Source organism: Rhincodon typus, chromosome 10 (assembly GCF_021869965.1).
Source record: "Rhincodon typus isolate 14 chromosome 10, sRhiTyp1.1, whole genome shotgun sequence".
Classification (NCBI taxonomy): Eukaryota; Metazoa; Chordata; class Chondrichthyes; order Orectolobiformes; family Rhincodontidae; genus Rhincodon; species Rhincodon typus.
In genome coordinates this window covers 75,433,576-75,448,473 of record NC_063341.1, presented here as the reverse complement: position 1 = coordinate 75,448,473, position 14,898 = coordinate 75,433,576, and positions in this window count along the sequence as shown.

Sequence of the window (14,898 nt, the reverse complement as noted above, 5' to 3'; positions counted from 1 at the left end):
GTATGAACTGTTCGAGCTCCTCGTGGGAGCACGAGGCGGCGCCGATATTTGTATCTTTCACGTTAGTTAACATGGTGGTCAGTCATGAAGCGTAATCACACAAAGCTACAGAGTTTCTTTAACAACAGGGCAAAAGTTTATTGTACAAAAGAAAAGGTAAATAAAAATAAAGCTATCTAAATTACCACTTCAAGTTCTACCTAAATGATGTGTGTGTCTGTATATGTATGTGTTTCCAATGGCTGTTTATGTGTGAGTGGGTACATGTTAGTGTGTATATATTTATGTGTGTGTATGCATGAGTGCATATGTGTACACGTGTGTACATTTATCTGTATATGTATGGGTGTTGATGTATGTTATTATATGTGTGTGTTTATATGTATGTGAGCATGTATGTATGGGTGAGCATGGGAGTGTGTGTGTATGTGTGTGTGTGTGAGAGTGTGTGTGTGTGAGAGAGTGTGTGTGTGTATATGAGTGTGAGTGTGTGTGTGTGTGTGAGTGTGTGTGTGTGAGAGTATGTGAGTGTGTGTGTGTGTGAGAGAGAGTGTGTGTGTGTGTGTGTGTGCGTGTGAGTGTGAGTGTGAGAGAGAGTGTGTGTGTGTGTATGTGTGCGCACATGTGTGAGTATACATGAGTTTATATGTGCATGTATTTTTGTGTGCACGTTCATGTGGGTGTGTGTTTATCTGTCCGAAGTGCATGCGCATATTATCACCTTCTGTAAGTTTATGAGTGATTCAATTTCGGAGTGACTCAGGGCTAAAGTTTAAACCTTCAGCCAGACCAGATTCAGTTTTAGTTGCTTGGAAACTCAGAGCTTTAACATTGCTGAAAACAGATATTAATTTTCTCAAGTATTTTGACTAGTACTCATCATGTCAATCTGTAAGAAACACCAATGGAAAGGAAAGCAACTCTCTAATAATGCATGTTAATATCATACTGATTAGTTGACAAATGGACATTGAAAGGGAAAGATTTGCCATGGGAGAATACAGTTAGATGATGATTGACAGCTAACTGCCAAGCTTTGTTTAAACATACAAACACAGGAACCCAGAAAATAGGTACAGGAGTAGGCCATTCAGCCCTTCAAGACTGCTCTGGTTTTCAATATGATCGTGGCTGATCATCCAATTCAGTACCTTGTTCTTGGTTTCTCCCCATACCCTTTGATTCCTTTAGCACTAAGAACTACATCTGAATCCTTCTTGAAAACAGTCAATATTTTGGCCTTAACTGCTTTCTCTGTGACAGAGAATTCCACAAGCTCAGTACTCTCTGGATGAAGAAATTTCACCTCATTTCAGTCCTAAACGGCCTACCCCAAATCCTTACACTGTGATTCCTGGTTCTGGACTCCCCAGACACCAAGAACATCCTTTCCATGTTTACCGTCTAGTCCTGTTAGACTTTTATAGGTTTCAATGAGATGTCCCCTCATTCTTCCAGATTACAGTGAATATAATCCTAATTGAACCAGTGTCCCTTCCGAAGTCAGTCCTGTCATCCCAGGAATCAGTAAACCTTTGTTGCAATCCCTCCATCGCCAGAACATCCTTCCTCAGATAAGGAGACCGAAACTGCACACAATGCTCCAGGAGTAGTCTCACCAAGGCCCTGTATAAGTGTAGTAAAATATCCCAGCTCCTGTACTCAAATTCTCTCGCTATGAAGTCCAACACACTGTTTGATATTGTCACTGTCTGCTGCACCTGCATGCTTAGTTTCAGTGACTAATGTACAAGGACGCCCGGGTCTTGTTGCACATCCCCCTTTCCCAATCTATCACCATTCAGATAATAATCTGCCTTCCTGTTTTTGATAACAAAGTGGATAACCTTATTTTCACTCACAGTATACTTCATCTGCCCTGCATTTTCCCATTTGCCCAACTTGTCCAAATCACACTGAAGCATCTCTACATCTTTCTCACAGCTCACCCTCACGCCTCAGCTTTGTGTCATTCACAAATTTCGAGATAATATATTTAGCCCCCTCATTTAAACGATTAGTCTACATTGTGAAGAGCTGGGATGCTAAGACAGGTTCCAGAAATACTATCCCTGATGCTTCTTGTAAATCTAGACTTGCCTATTCCAAAGTTTCCTGGTCTTCTGTCTTTGACCCCTCTGTAAAACTTAAACTTAAAGACATATCTGCAGCTGATCTCTGAACTCACTGCAAGTTCCATTTATACCTAATAAAAACTGAAAGAACTGCGGATGCTGTAAATCAGGAACAAAAACAGAAGTTGCTGGAAAAGCTCAGCAGGTCTGGCAGCATCTGTGAAGGAAAAAACAGAGTTAACGTTTCGGGTCCTGAGGAAGGGTCACTGGACCCGAAATGTTAACTTTGTTTTTCCCTTCACAGATGCTGCCAGACCTGTGGAGCTTTTCCAGAAACTTTGTTTTTGCTCCATTTATATCTAACCAAGTAAAGTTCAATTCAAGATCTAAAAAAATCATGTGGATGCTGGGACATCTGTAATAAGAAAACATGTTGGAAAAACTCAGTAGGTCAGGCAGCAGTTGTGATGAGGAAAGTTACTGTTTCAGCTCGACGATGTCACATTTCTATCTAACCTGCTGAGTTTTCCAACTTCTTAAAACTTTTTTCTTTCAATTGAACATCTTATCTAAAAAAGTGCCATTTGCAACTTTACTGTACCGAAGAGTCAGCCTTGATATATAGTGGAACTTGAATCTAAAAATCTGTCTTAGAGCACAACCAAGACAAGCTGTGAAGTAGCCAAGGTAAGTGCAGACTGAAACTGGAAAATATATTACTCCCAGGTTTCAGTGTATTACAGAGACTGACTTTACTCGTAAGCTAGAATATCTAAAAGCTCACACAGGGTAAAATTTATGTTTTTATAACTGCCTTAATGACAATGATAATAGCCTCTAAACATTGCAGCCACTCAGTGCATATTATTATGACAGATACCAATGAAAATAATGATCGCTGTAATAGTCATTACAGGGCAAAGATGCACATTATCACAGTGGATATCAACAGACAAATATTGATGATTTCCCTTAATCAAAATACACATTATTAAGCAAACAGTCCAATGAGCTTTCACAGCCATTAAGTATACAGTTGCTACAAAAGAGTCAAGAACTGCCAGTGTCAAGTTTCATGACTAACGGGCTTCAACACATTTTTATAAAATTCTGTTTGTCCACTGCCATAGCAAAGAAGGCAGTCAGTTCGAAACACCATTGTGCACTTAGAAAATACCTTCCAAACTCGTGACCACTTCCATCTGGAAGGACGAGGGCAGCAGACATACGGGAACACCACCCACCTGCAAGTTCCCCTCCGAACCACTCACTATCCTGACTTGGAGATACATGGCCGTTTCTTCACCGCCGCTGGGTCCAAATCTTGGAACTCCTCCCTAACAGCATTGTGGGTCAACTCACAGCAGGTGGACTGCAGCAGTTCAAGAAGGCAGCTCAGTCCCACCTTCTCAAGGGGCAACTAGAGACAGGAAATAAATGTGGGCCCAGCCAGCAACATCCATGTCCCATGAGTGAACAACAAAGTTGAAATGCAGATAAAGTTGACAGTATTGCTGGCCATCTCTTTCTCAAACTGTAAATTCTGGGTGATCATGGGTGATATTCCTCTTGAACAAATTGCCATGGTTTAGTTATGAAGGAACGTCTTTGCTTAAACTGCCTTGTGCCTTTAAGCTGGCTCCTCAGTTACTCAATGTTCCATGACGACATGCCCTGATGTCACTTGGTGATGGAAATTTTTACAGATTGGTAACGAGATACTAAACCAAGCTGGATGTTAAAGATGGCAGAGCAACTTTTTGTCTCCAAAGATGGGGAAAGCTTTCCTGATGTCACATTCAACATTGCTCCATCAACCAACACCCAATAAACAGATTACTTGCTCAGTGATCTCATTTCCTTTTACCTGGGTATCGATGCCCTCAAAAAGCTGTTGTGAAAACAACAGAGACTGCACATTTTTGCACAAAAGAAAATTTGTAATTTATTGCCTGCTAAGTGCTTTGGGAGATCTAAAGTATGTGAAAGATGCTATTAAATATTAAACCAAGAGTGATTTCATCTGTAATCTCTGCTCAGGGTTCAATATCACTTACATCATTGATGTAGTTTATATGACTTTCTCTCTTTGCTTTGGGCTCATGACAGTATCAAGTTGTTTCTTAAATGGTCTCAACTGCTCTTTCTGGTAACTTGTTCTAGAAGCTGTCACCTTCTGTGTAAATATGTTCAGACTCAAAATGGGATAAGAGCTGAGAGATGCCTGCAGAGATTTAATAAAAGAACAGAGAGTCATAATAATCTTCAATAAGAAACCATCATGCCAAATAATGTTGTTCTTAATGATATAAAAATTATATGTCCAAATTTAGCAATATCTTTGTCAATTATCTGTCACTTGTCTTAGTTTTAATATCCAGTTAATTCTCATTACATTTTGCACAATTAGTATGCACAGCAAGGATAACTGTGCCTTATATAAAGCAAAATGCTGCAGATGCAGGAAATCTGAAACAAACGCAGGGAGTGCTGGAGAAACTCAGCAGGTCTAAGCATCTGAAGGGAGAGAAAAAGCGTTTGTGTTTCGAGTCCAATAAACACTGCATTTGATTCTGCTCTCCCTGCTATATGTTTTGAAACCGGAAAGGGTTCAGAAAATATTTATGAGGATGTTGCCAGGGTTGGAGGGTTTGAGCTATAGGGAGAGCCTGAATAGGCTGGGGCTATTTTCCCTGGAGCATCGGAGGTTGAAGGGTGAACTTAGAGAGGTTTATAAAATCATGAGGGGCTTGCATTGGGTGAATAGACAAGGTCTTTTCCTGGGATTAAGGGAGTCCAAACTAGAGGGCATAGGTTCAAGGTGAGAAGGGAAAGATTTGAAAGGGACCTGAGGGGCAACATTTTCATGCAGAGGGTGGGGAGTGTATGGAATGAGCCACCAGAGGAGGTGGTGGCGGCTGGTACAGTTACAACATTTAAAAGGCATTGGATGGTTAAAGGAATCATAAGTGTTTAGAGGGAGATGGGCCAAATTTTGGCAAATGGGACTAGATTAATTTAGGATATCTGGTTGGCATGGACAAGTTGGACTGAAGGGTCTGTTTCCATGACTCTATGACTCTATGATTCTTCTTCAGAACTGAGTGAGGCAGACCTGCAGTTCTGAAGTACAGTTCTAGTGTACTTGAAATGTTAACTCGAGCTGTCTCTGCAGATGTAGTCGGACTTACTGAGTTTTCTCGGCATTCTCTGTGTTTGTAACTGTTCTTCCCATTTTGTTGATACTTTTTCTTTATTCTTTCATGGACATAGGCATCGTTGGCGAGGCCAGCAATTGAAGACCATCCCTAACTTCTTTTGAAGCGAATTTCTTTCTCAGTCATTCACATATGTGTGGGTCCAGAGCCGCAGACCCAGTAGGACAGGCCGAGTAAAAAATGGAAAACAACAGTGAACCAGATGGATTTTTATGACAACTGAAGATACTCATTTTGTTGTAATTACTGAGATTAAATTCCAGACTTTCTTAATTAACCAATTGAATGTATCAATTGGAACTCTCATGTCACAGGAAGTTGCATATGGGTGAGTGGGCAAATCAGTCGAAGATGCAGTATAATTTGGATAAATGTGAGGTTATTCACTTTGGAAGCAAAAACAAGAATGCAGATTACTACCTGAATGGCTGTACATTGGGAGACGGGAGTGTGCAGTGGGACCTGGGTGCCCTTGTGCACCAGTTGCTGAAGGTAAGCTGCAGGTGCAGCAGGCGGTAAAGAAGGTAAATGGTATGTTGGCCTTCATTGCGAGAGGTTTCGAGTACAGGAGCAGGGACATGTTAGCACAGTAGTACAGGGCCTTGGTGAGACCACACCTGGAATATTGTGTGCAGTTTTGGTCTCCTTTTCTGAGGAAGGATGTTCTTGCTCTTGAGGGAGTGCAGCGAAGGTTTACCAGGCTGTTTCCGGGGATGGTGGGACTGATGTACGAGGAGAGGTTGACTCAGTTGGGATTGTTTTTGCTGGAGTTCAGACAAATGAGAGGGGGATCTCATAGAGATTTATAAAATTCTAACAGGACTGGACAGGGTAGATGCAGGGAGGATGTTCCCGATGGTGGGCGTGTACAGAACCAGGTATCACAGTCTGAGGATTTGGGGTAGACCATTTAGGATGGAGATGAGGAGGCATTTCTTCACCCAAAGAGTAGTGAGCGTGTGGAATTCATTATCATAGGAAGTAGTTGATGCCAATACATTGAACGTATTCAAGAGGCGACTAGATATACCACTTGGGGCGAATGGGATCAAAGGTTACGGGGAGAAAGTAGGATTAGGCTATTGAGTTGGATGATCAGCCGTGAAGAATGGTGGAGCAGGCTCGAAGGGCCGAATGGCCTCCTCCTGCTCCTATCTTCTATGTTTCTATATCAACCTGTCAGCCAGAAATTCCAGGTTTGAGTCCCATTTTCACACTTCATGGCCAAGGAAGTTTCATCCAGAACATGTGTAAGTGGGCAATCACCAATCTGTACATTCTTAACTACAGCAAGAGTCGGAGAGTTATCTGCTCAACCAGAACCATGTGATACTGAAAGCAGAACAGCATCGTCATGCCAAAGGACTCCACAGAGAAGCTTTTACCTTGTTCAATGGGAAGTATCCTCCTTGTTTTGAGGGACAGCTGGGAAGAATGTATTAATCAAACTCCTCCAGTCACTGTGGGGAGGTTTGAACCTGCACCACTATAGCATTCTGTCAGACATAAGTGACCAGCCCAGTGACATTAGCACTAGCCCCCATCAATTCCCTCATTGCAAAGGTGAATCTCTTAAAATTGTCAAAAGACCATAAGGAAAGCACAAGGACTAGCCTTAAAGACTGCATGGCCTACTCCTGCTGTACGTTTCTATGGAAGGTTGCAAGCTCCAAGGGCCCAAATTTATGTGATTGACCAAAAAAATCAGGAGGGAACATGAAGGAAGGCACTTTCACTGTAGCACACATATTTAAACCTACTGCCTCTTACACAGGTGCATCCACATTCAGAAGTCGTCTTCAACAGAAATCAATAACACTAGAAAGCTGTAGCAACAGAGCAGGAGAGAAGGACAGAGACAACAAGGTGCAGGGCTGGATGAACACAGCAGGCCAAGCAGCATCATAGGAGTTGTTCTTGAGAAGAACTGATGTTTCTTCCATGGGTCAACTAGTCTTCTTCTGCTGTATATATCTGACCAATGTTTCTGTGTGCATCACCAGCTCGATCTACAACTGGAAGCACACATCGTCTCAGAGGGGGGCAGTGCTGACTGTGGAGTCCAATCACAATGGCTCTGCAGAGGATCCGATTGGAAACACCTCATCCCAGAAAGGATATCAGAAATTCGGAACATTATCCTCCCACTTCCCTCCTGACCAAAAGATGCTGAGGTTTTTCTTTCACTTGTGGGATGTGGGCATCAATGGCTGGCCAGCAGTTATTACTCACCCATATGCCGTAGGTAGAAGGGAGGGGCTCTTAAAGGGGAGGCGATGGCCTAGTGGTATTATCACTGGGCTGTTAATCCAGAGACCCAGGTAATGTTCTGGGCACCTGGGTTCGAATCCTGCCACGGCAGATGGTGGAATTTGAATTCAATAAATATCTGGAATTAAGAGTCTAATGATAACCATGAATCCATTGTCGATTGTCAGGAAAAGCCCATCTGGTTCACTAATGTCCTTTAGGGAAGAAAACTGCCATCCTTACCTGGTCTGGCCTACATGTGACTCCAGACCCACAGCAATGTGGTTGACTCATAACTGCCCTCTGGGCAATAAATGCTGGCCTGGTCAATGACAGCCTCATCCCGTGAATGAATGAATAAAGAAAAAAGAAAGTTCGGCCCATTATTCTGTTAGGGAAGGAATTCCAGGATTTTGACCCAGCAAATATTCCTGTAGTGATTGTAATGAGGTCAGTCAGGTGGACCTCATAGAATATGAGTTCCTTGATTGGGTCTGTTAATCTGGTCCAATCACGGAGCCCTGGCTCACAAATGAAAACAGGATTGTCATACACTCTGAGAGCTGGCTCTGAGGTAACTAGATCAGTGTCAAGGACTTCTTACATGTAAATAAAGGGTGACTTGGTGATGGGATACTGGTCTCTGTAGAGTCATTTCAATCCCCACTCCTGACATTATGATTGGGGGATGATCTTTGATGAATGGGAGTGCCACAACCGAGACTGCAAGATTCTTGTTAGTGAAGGGCATTGAGGGTCCTAGATCCAAACTGTTTTGATGGAGATGTGGTCCATATCAGCCATGATCTAATTGAATAGTGGTACAGGTTTAAGGAATTGAACGATCTATTCTGTTCCTATTTTCCTAACTATTCTTGTATCATGTCGACTGTGGGTAAATGTGGGTTCAGCTGCGCTAATAGTACAATAGTTTCATCGCTCGCCTGTTAGGTTTAACCAAGAGCACTGGTGCCAGGCCTTCACAAAGAGAAGTATGGCACAGGAACAGGCCCTCCGGCCCTCCAAACCTGTGCTGATCATCATGCCCTGACTAAACTAAGAAACAAACCTTCTGTCCTTATTAGGTCCATTGTCCCTTTATTCCCTCCCTGTTCATCTAACTATCCAGATGCCTCTTAAATGTCACCAATGTACATTTTACCACCTCCTCCTCTGGAAGTGCATTCCAGGCTCCTACCACTCTCTGCGTGAAAAACTTTTCTCACACATCTCCCTTCAACTTTTGCATTCTCACCTTTAACCTGTGCCCCCTTGTAATTGAAACTTCAATCCTGGGAAAAAGCTTCTGACTATCCACTCTATCTATGTCTGTCATCATTTTGTAGACCCCTATCAGGCCTCCTCTCAGCCGCCGTCTTTCCAGTGAAAACAAATCTTGTCTTTTTAACCTTTCCTCATAGCCAATGCCCTCGAGACCAGGCAACATCCTGGTGAACCTTTTCTGCACTCTCTCCAAAGCTTCCACGTCCTTGTGGTAATGTGGCAACCAAAACTGCACACAATACTCCAAATGCGGCCTAACAAGGGTTTTATATTGCTGCAACATGGTTTGGCAACTCTTGTACTCTATGCCCCAACTGATGAAGGCAAGCATGCCTATGGCTTCTTAATCACTTTGGCCACCTGTGTTGCCACTTTTAGGGAGCTGTGGACCGGCACGCCCAGATCCATCTGTATGTTAATGTTCCTAAGGGTTCTGCCATTTATAGTATAATTCACACCTAAAGGGAGTGAGGGAAGTGACTGTTGACAATTGGAACACAGATTGGTCATAACCATCAAATAGGCAAGAACTGGAAAAGTGGTTCACTTAAACTGACAGTGTTCCAGCCACTTGATAACCTACAGGGCTGAACCGATAGAGAGAAACTGTTTCTCTTGGTGGAAGGAAAGCGAAGATACAGAGCACTCTGATTGACGATTACTGGTAAATGCACGAAGAACTAAGCTGAGCTGTGTTGCTGCTGCAGAGAGTTACCACAGAAAGACAGAAGAGAAGAGCAGCGTAGGCCATTTGGCCCTTCAAGGCTGCTCGGCCATTCAACATGATCGTGGGATAGTAGGAACTGCCGATGCTGGAGAATCTGAGATAACAAGGTGTAGAGCTGGATGAACACAGCAGGCCAGGCAGCATCAGAGGAGCAGGAAGGCTGATGTTTTGGGTCTGGACCCTTCTTCAGAAAAACATGATCGTGGCTGATCATTCAACTCTTTACCCCATTCTCGCTTTCACTCCACATCCTTTCAGCCCTTTAGCCTGAAGATCTATATCCAACTCTTTCTTGAAAATAACCTCCTTCTGTGCTTTATCCATTGATGATGATTGGCAAAAGGCACTGAGTTGACCTGAGCTGAGTTTTTGTTGCAGACAGCTGCCATGCACATTACAGGTTGAATGGCCTCCTTCTGTGCTGTAACCATTCCCTGTTCCTGTAGGATGTGATGAAGTAAGTAAAGTTATAAACACCAAAATAGAACAAAGGACTGCAGATGCTGGAGATCAGTAACAAATAAAAACAGAAATTCCTGGAGAAACTCAGCAGTTCTGGTAGCATCGGTGGAGAGAGAAAAAGAGTTAACATTTTGTGTCTAGTCATAGAGTCATACAGCACAGAAACAGACCCTTCTGTCCAACCAGTCCATGCTGAACAAACTAAACAAGTCCCACCTGCCTGCTCCTAGCCCATATCCCTCTTAATCTTTCCTATTCATATATTCAAACATCTCTTAAATGTTGTAATTGTACCTCTATCCATCACTTCATCAGGAAGTTCATTCCACATGCAAACCACCCTTTGTGTAAAAAAATTGCCTCGTGTTTTTTTTAAATCTCTCTCCTCTCACCTTAAATATGTGCCCCCTAGTCCTGAAATTCCCTATCTTAGGGAAAAGACAACTATCATTAACTCCACCTATATCTCTCATTATTTAATAAACTTCTATCAGGTCACCTCTCAACCTCCTATGCTCCAGTGAAAAATGTCCCAACCCATCCAGACTTTCTTTATAACTGAAACTTACCATACATAGCAACATCCTGGTAAACCTCTTCTGAACTCTCTCCAGTTTGATAATATCTTCCCATAACTGGCCAACCAGCACTGCACACTGAACTCCAGAAGAGGCCTCACCAATGTCCTGTACAACCTCAACATGACATCCCAACTCCTGTACTCAAAGGACTGAGCAATAAAGGCAATCGTGCTAAACACCTTTTTAACCATATTGTCTACATGTGACACAAGCTCACCATTAATCCCATGTGACCTAGCTGTACTGATTAGTCTACGGTGTAGAACCTTGTCAAATTCTTTATAAAATCCAAATAAACAACATCTACTACCCTGCCATTATCAACCTTTTTGGTAACTTCCTCAAAAATCTCAATCAAGTTTGTGAGGCACAATTTTCCTCCCACAAAACCATGACTGAAGAATGGTCGCTGGGCCTGAAGCTTTAACTTTGCTTTCTCTCTCCACGATGCTTCCAGACAGACTGAGTTTCTCTAATAATTTCAGTTTCTGTTTGTTTCAATGTGCGCACACTCTCCTATTTTGAGGGCATGGGTGATGGATGGTGTGTCCAATTTGTGCCTGGGCTGGAAAAAGACAAAAGACCCTTCTGAAGAAGGGTCCCAACCCGAAACGTCGACTTTCCTGCTCCTCTGATGCTGCCTGACCTGCCGTGTTCCTCCAGCTCCACGCTGTGTTGACAAATGCTTTGACACTTGTGTCAACATTGGCTGCAACCATGGACTTCTCAAAGACTTGGCACTGCCTTGATAGAGATCTAGCTGACACAGTACTATCACAGCCTATTTCTGTTGACTCAGATATCATTGTCAGCAAAACCAAACTCTCTGGCATCAGGCCCAATAACTAATTTGTCTATCGAAGATATGCTTCTTTACCTTCACCTACCATGACAGTAATGAGGAAGTGGTAATATTCTTATCTGCATAATGATATGTTTTCCAGCATGCCTGTATGGCACTGAGAGACAACCTATTGTGATGATACCTGAGCACATTAGCTATCTTATGCGATCAGCATTTATATATGTAAATTTGATCATTACATAGGGTCATGTTCCAATCTTATACTCTTTCTGCCATTATACAATTATCCAACACTATAGGATATGCCTGTGTGCACTTTTGCATTTAAGATTTATTATAAAAAAAACTACAAAGTTGCTTTTTTTTTAACAGGAATGTATCTGAAGACTGACAGATATGATGATATACTCAAAATTGGCTGCTCTAACTGGCGATGCAGAACATCTGCTTTACAAAGTTTTCAAGTCAAAACATTGTGGAAGAAATAATCAACTGTTCTTTTGTGTGAGGACGTTTTAATGAGATTTGTCTTTTTGCAGCCTTCCAGCATTGGCTGCGATAGCTCTGACTAGAGTGATGCCTCATTCACTTTGTAATAAGTCTGAATACGTTGGAATGATTAAAAGAGTTAATTAAGGTGCCACATTAGTTTGTAAGACCTGCATGCAAGATTAAGAGAAAATAAACAGCTTGAAGACACTTGCTAGGAAATTGGCTCAGAAGATGGAGGAACTGAGCTTTGTCCAAGATGGAATTTTGAATGAAGACCTTGCTTGTATGTTTTTTGTGTTGTTTAATATGCTAACAAGGACAGCAGTTATTTTGCTCTTAACATCATCCATTACAATACAAGTTGGCTGACCATGTTTTGAGGTTTTTTTGTTCATGAGAAGCCTAGATCCTTTAGACAGGGCATCATGAAGGCTAATAGATTGCAGACAGACTCAAAGCAGAAGCAGTGATGCAAAGACTAGAAAAAACTGCCCTTCCGCAAATCCAACCAAAACTGTGGATACGCTACGTAGACGACACCTTTGTCATCATTAAATGGACCAAATTAGAACTTATAAACAACACCCTCACCGGAATAAGATTCACCAGAGAGGAGGAGAAGAACAAACAGCTCCCATTCCTGGACGTCATGGTAGGGTGCAGGACAAATGGGGAACTGCAAACAAAAGTACACTGAAAAGCCACACACACAGATCAGGTACTGAACTTCGACAGTAACCATCCCAGCACACACAAACAAAGCTGCGTGCAAACACTATTTAAAAGGACAATAAAACAATGCAGCAACATGGAACTACACCAAGAAGAAGAAGAAAACCTCTTCCAGGTTTTCAAAGACAATGAATATCCAAAGAATTGGGTCAGAAGATGCCTATATGAACAGCGTCAGAAAGATTCTACACGCCCCGACACACTCATCACACTACCCTACATCAGGAACACGTCGGAACTCACCACAAGACTCCTACGACCGCTGGGCATCAGAGTGGCACACAAGCCCACACCAACCCTACGACAAGTCCTCACCCGAACTAAAGACCCACTCCCCACCATGGACAGGACCAATGTCATCTACAAGATCCCCTGCAGTGACTGTGAGAAACACTACATCGGACAAACAGGAAGGAAACTAACAACAAGAGTACATGAACACCAACTGGCTACAAAAAGACACGACCAATACTCACTCATCTCAATCCACATGGACAAGGAGAATCACTTCGACTGGGACAACACCAAGATCCTGGGACAGGCTAGGCAGAGACAAGCACGAGAATTCCTGGAAGCATGGCACCCCACGAAGCATGCTATTAATAAACACATTTAACTCGACCCCATATACATTCCACTGTGAACAAAAACTGGAAGTGAGGCAATCCATCTCAACGGACCCCAACCTTAACAACCTCAAGATTGCAAAAGAAGGTGATAGCCATGATGCTGGTGTTGGACTGAGGGTGGACAAGGTCAGAGGTCACATGACACCAGGTTATAGTCCAGCAGGCTTGACACAAGCTTTCAGAGCGCTGCCCTTTCGTCTGGTCCACCAGGTAAACAAGGGGTCAAAAGAAGGTGAGGTGAATGGGGATCACAATCACAAAGAATATTCAAAACTTTAACATTCATCATGACATTGAAAGCATTTTAAGCAGGTGAATACCTTTTTTTAAAACAGGGACAAAGTCATGAACTATAAGCCTATATCAAACATTGTGTGGTATTACCCCATGAGGTGCATTTCATATTCAGATTTACTTCTCTCAACTACTGGCTGAAGACCATGAGTTTGATTTCTTGTGGAACAGTCCCTAGCATGTTGCTGGAAGTGTGCCACTTCACATCAAGCATGACTGACCAAGAGGTGATACTCCTGTTCTTACAACTTCTGCGGCATGATGGGAGGATTTACAAGTTAACCTGTCTGACCATGTTATAAACGCAGCCAAAACAGAAATTGCTGGAAAAGCTCAGCAGGTTTGAATCATAGAATCCCTACAGTGTGGAAACAGGCCCTATGGCCCAACAAGTTGACACCAACCCTCAGAGCATCCCACCCAGACCCATCCCTGAACACTAAGGGGCAATTTAGCAAGGCCAATCCACCTAGCCTGCACATCTTTGGACAGTGGGAGGAAACCAGAGCACCCGGAGGAAACCCACACAGACACGGGGAGAATGTGCAAACTCCACACAGACAGTCGCCCAAAGGTGGAATCGAATCTGGGTCCTTGACGCTGTAAGGCTGCAGTGCTAACCCCTGAGCTACCATGCCACCTGTCTGGCAGCATATGGGGAGAGAAGGCTGTGAGGAAGGGTCACTCGACCCGAAACTTTAACTCTGATTTCTCTCCACAGATGCTGCCAGACCTGCTGAGCTTCCTCAGTAATTTCTGCTCTTATTTCTGATTTACAGCATTCCGTTTTTATGAATGCAGCGGTCTGGTTCATACACAGCAACACTGTCCACTCCACCACCACAGCATCAATATTAATGCTGTAGGTAAATGATTCAGTAAAACTCAACACAGGCAGTTTTCATGATGAAGCAGGGAAAATTAAAACATGGAAAAAGGCCGTTCAGTCCATTAAATCTGTTGAATCTCTGTGAAAGAACTAACCTGTTAGTCCCACTCACCTTTGCTTTCCCTATAGCACTTCAAGATATTTCCTTTAAGAATATATTGTATAGTTTTTCTTTTGAAAAATTATCATTGAATCAACAGGTTGCTCATTCTGGAACAAAGTGCTGTCTACCTCATTCTCCCCCAGCACATTGTCAGTCATTGGAAGTTTTGTTTTGTGATCACAACCCTTTCTGCACATGGACATTGTTGTACGTGCTGTGATACCAAACACTAACTGCATGTGGTTGGGGTAGTTTGCAGCCAATATTCTGTTTCCTTGACTGGGTCTCAGGGTCCACTCGGTTTACTGTGGGAGATCAAAAGCAGCAGGGAGTCTTAACAAGAAGAGGCTCTGTCTT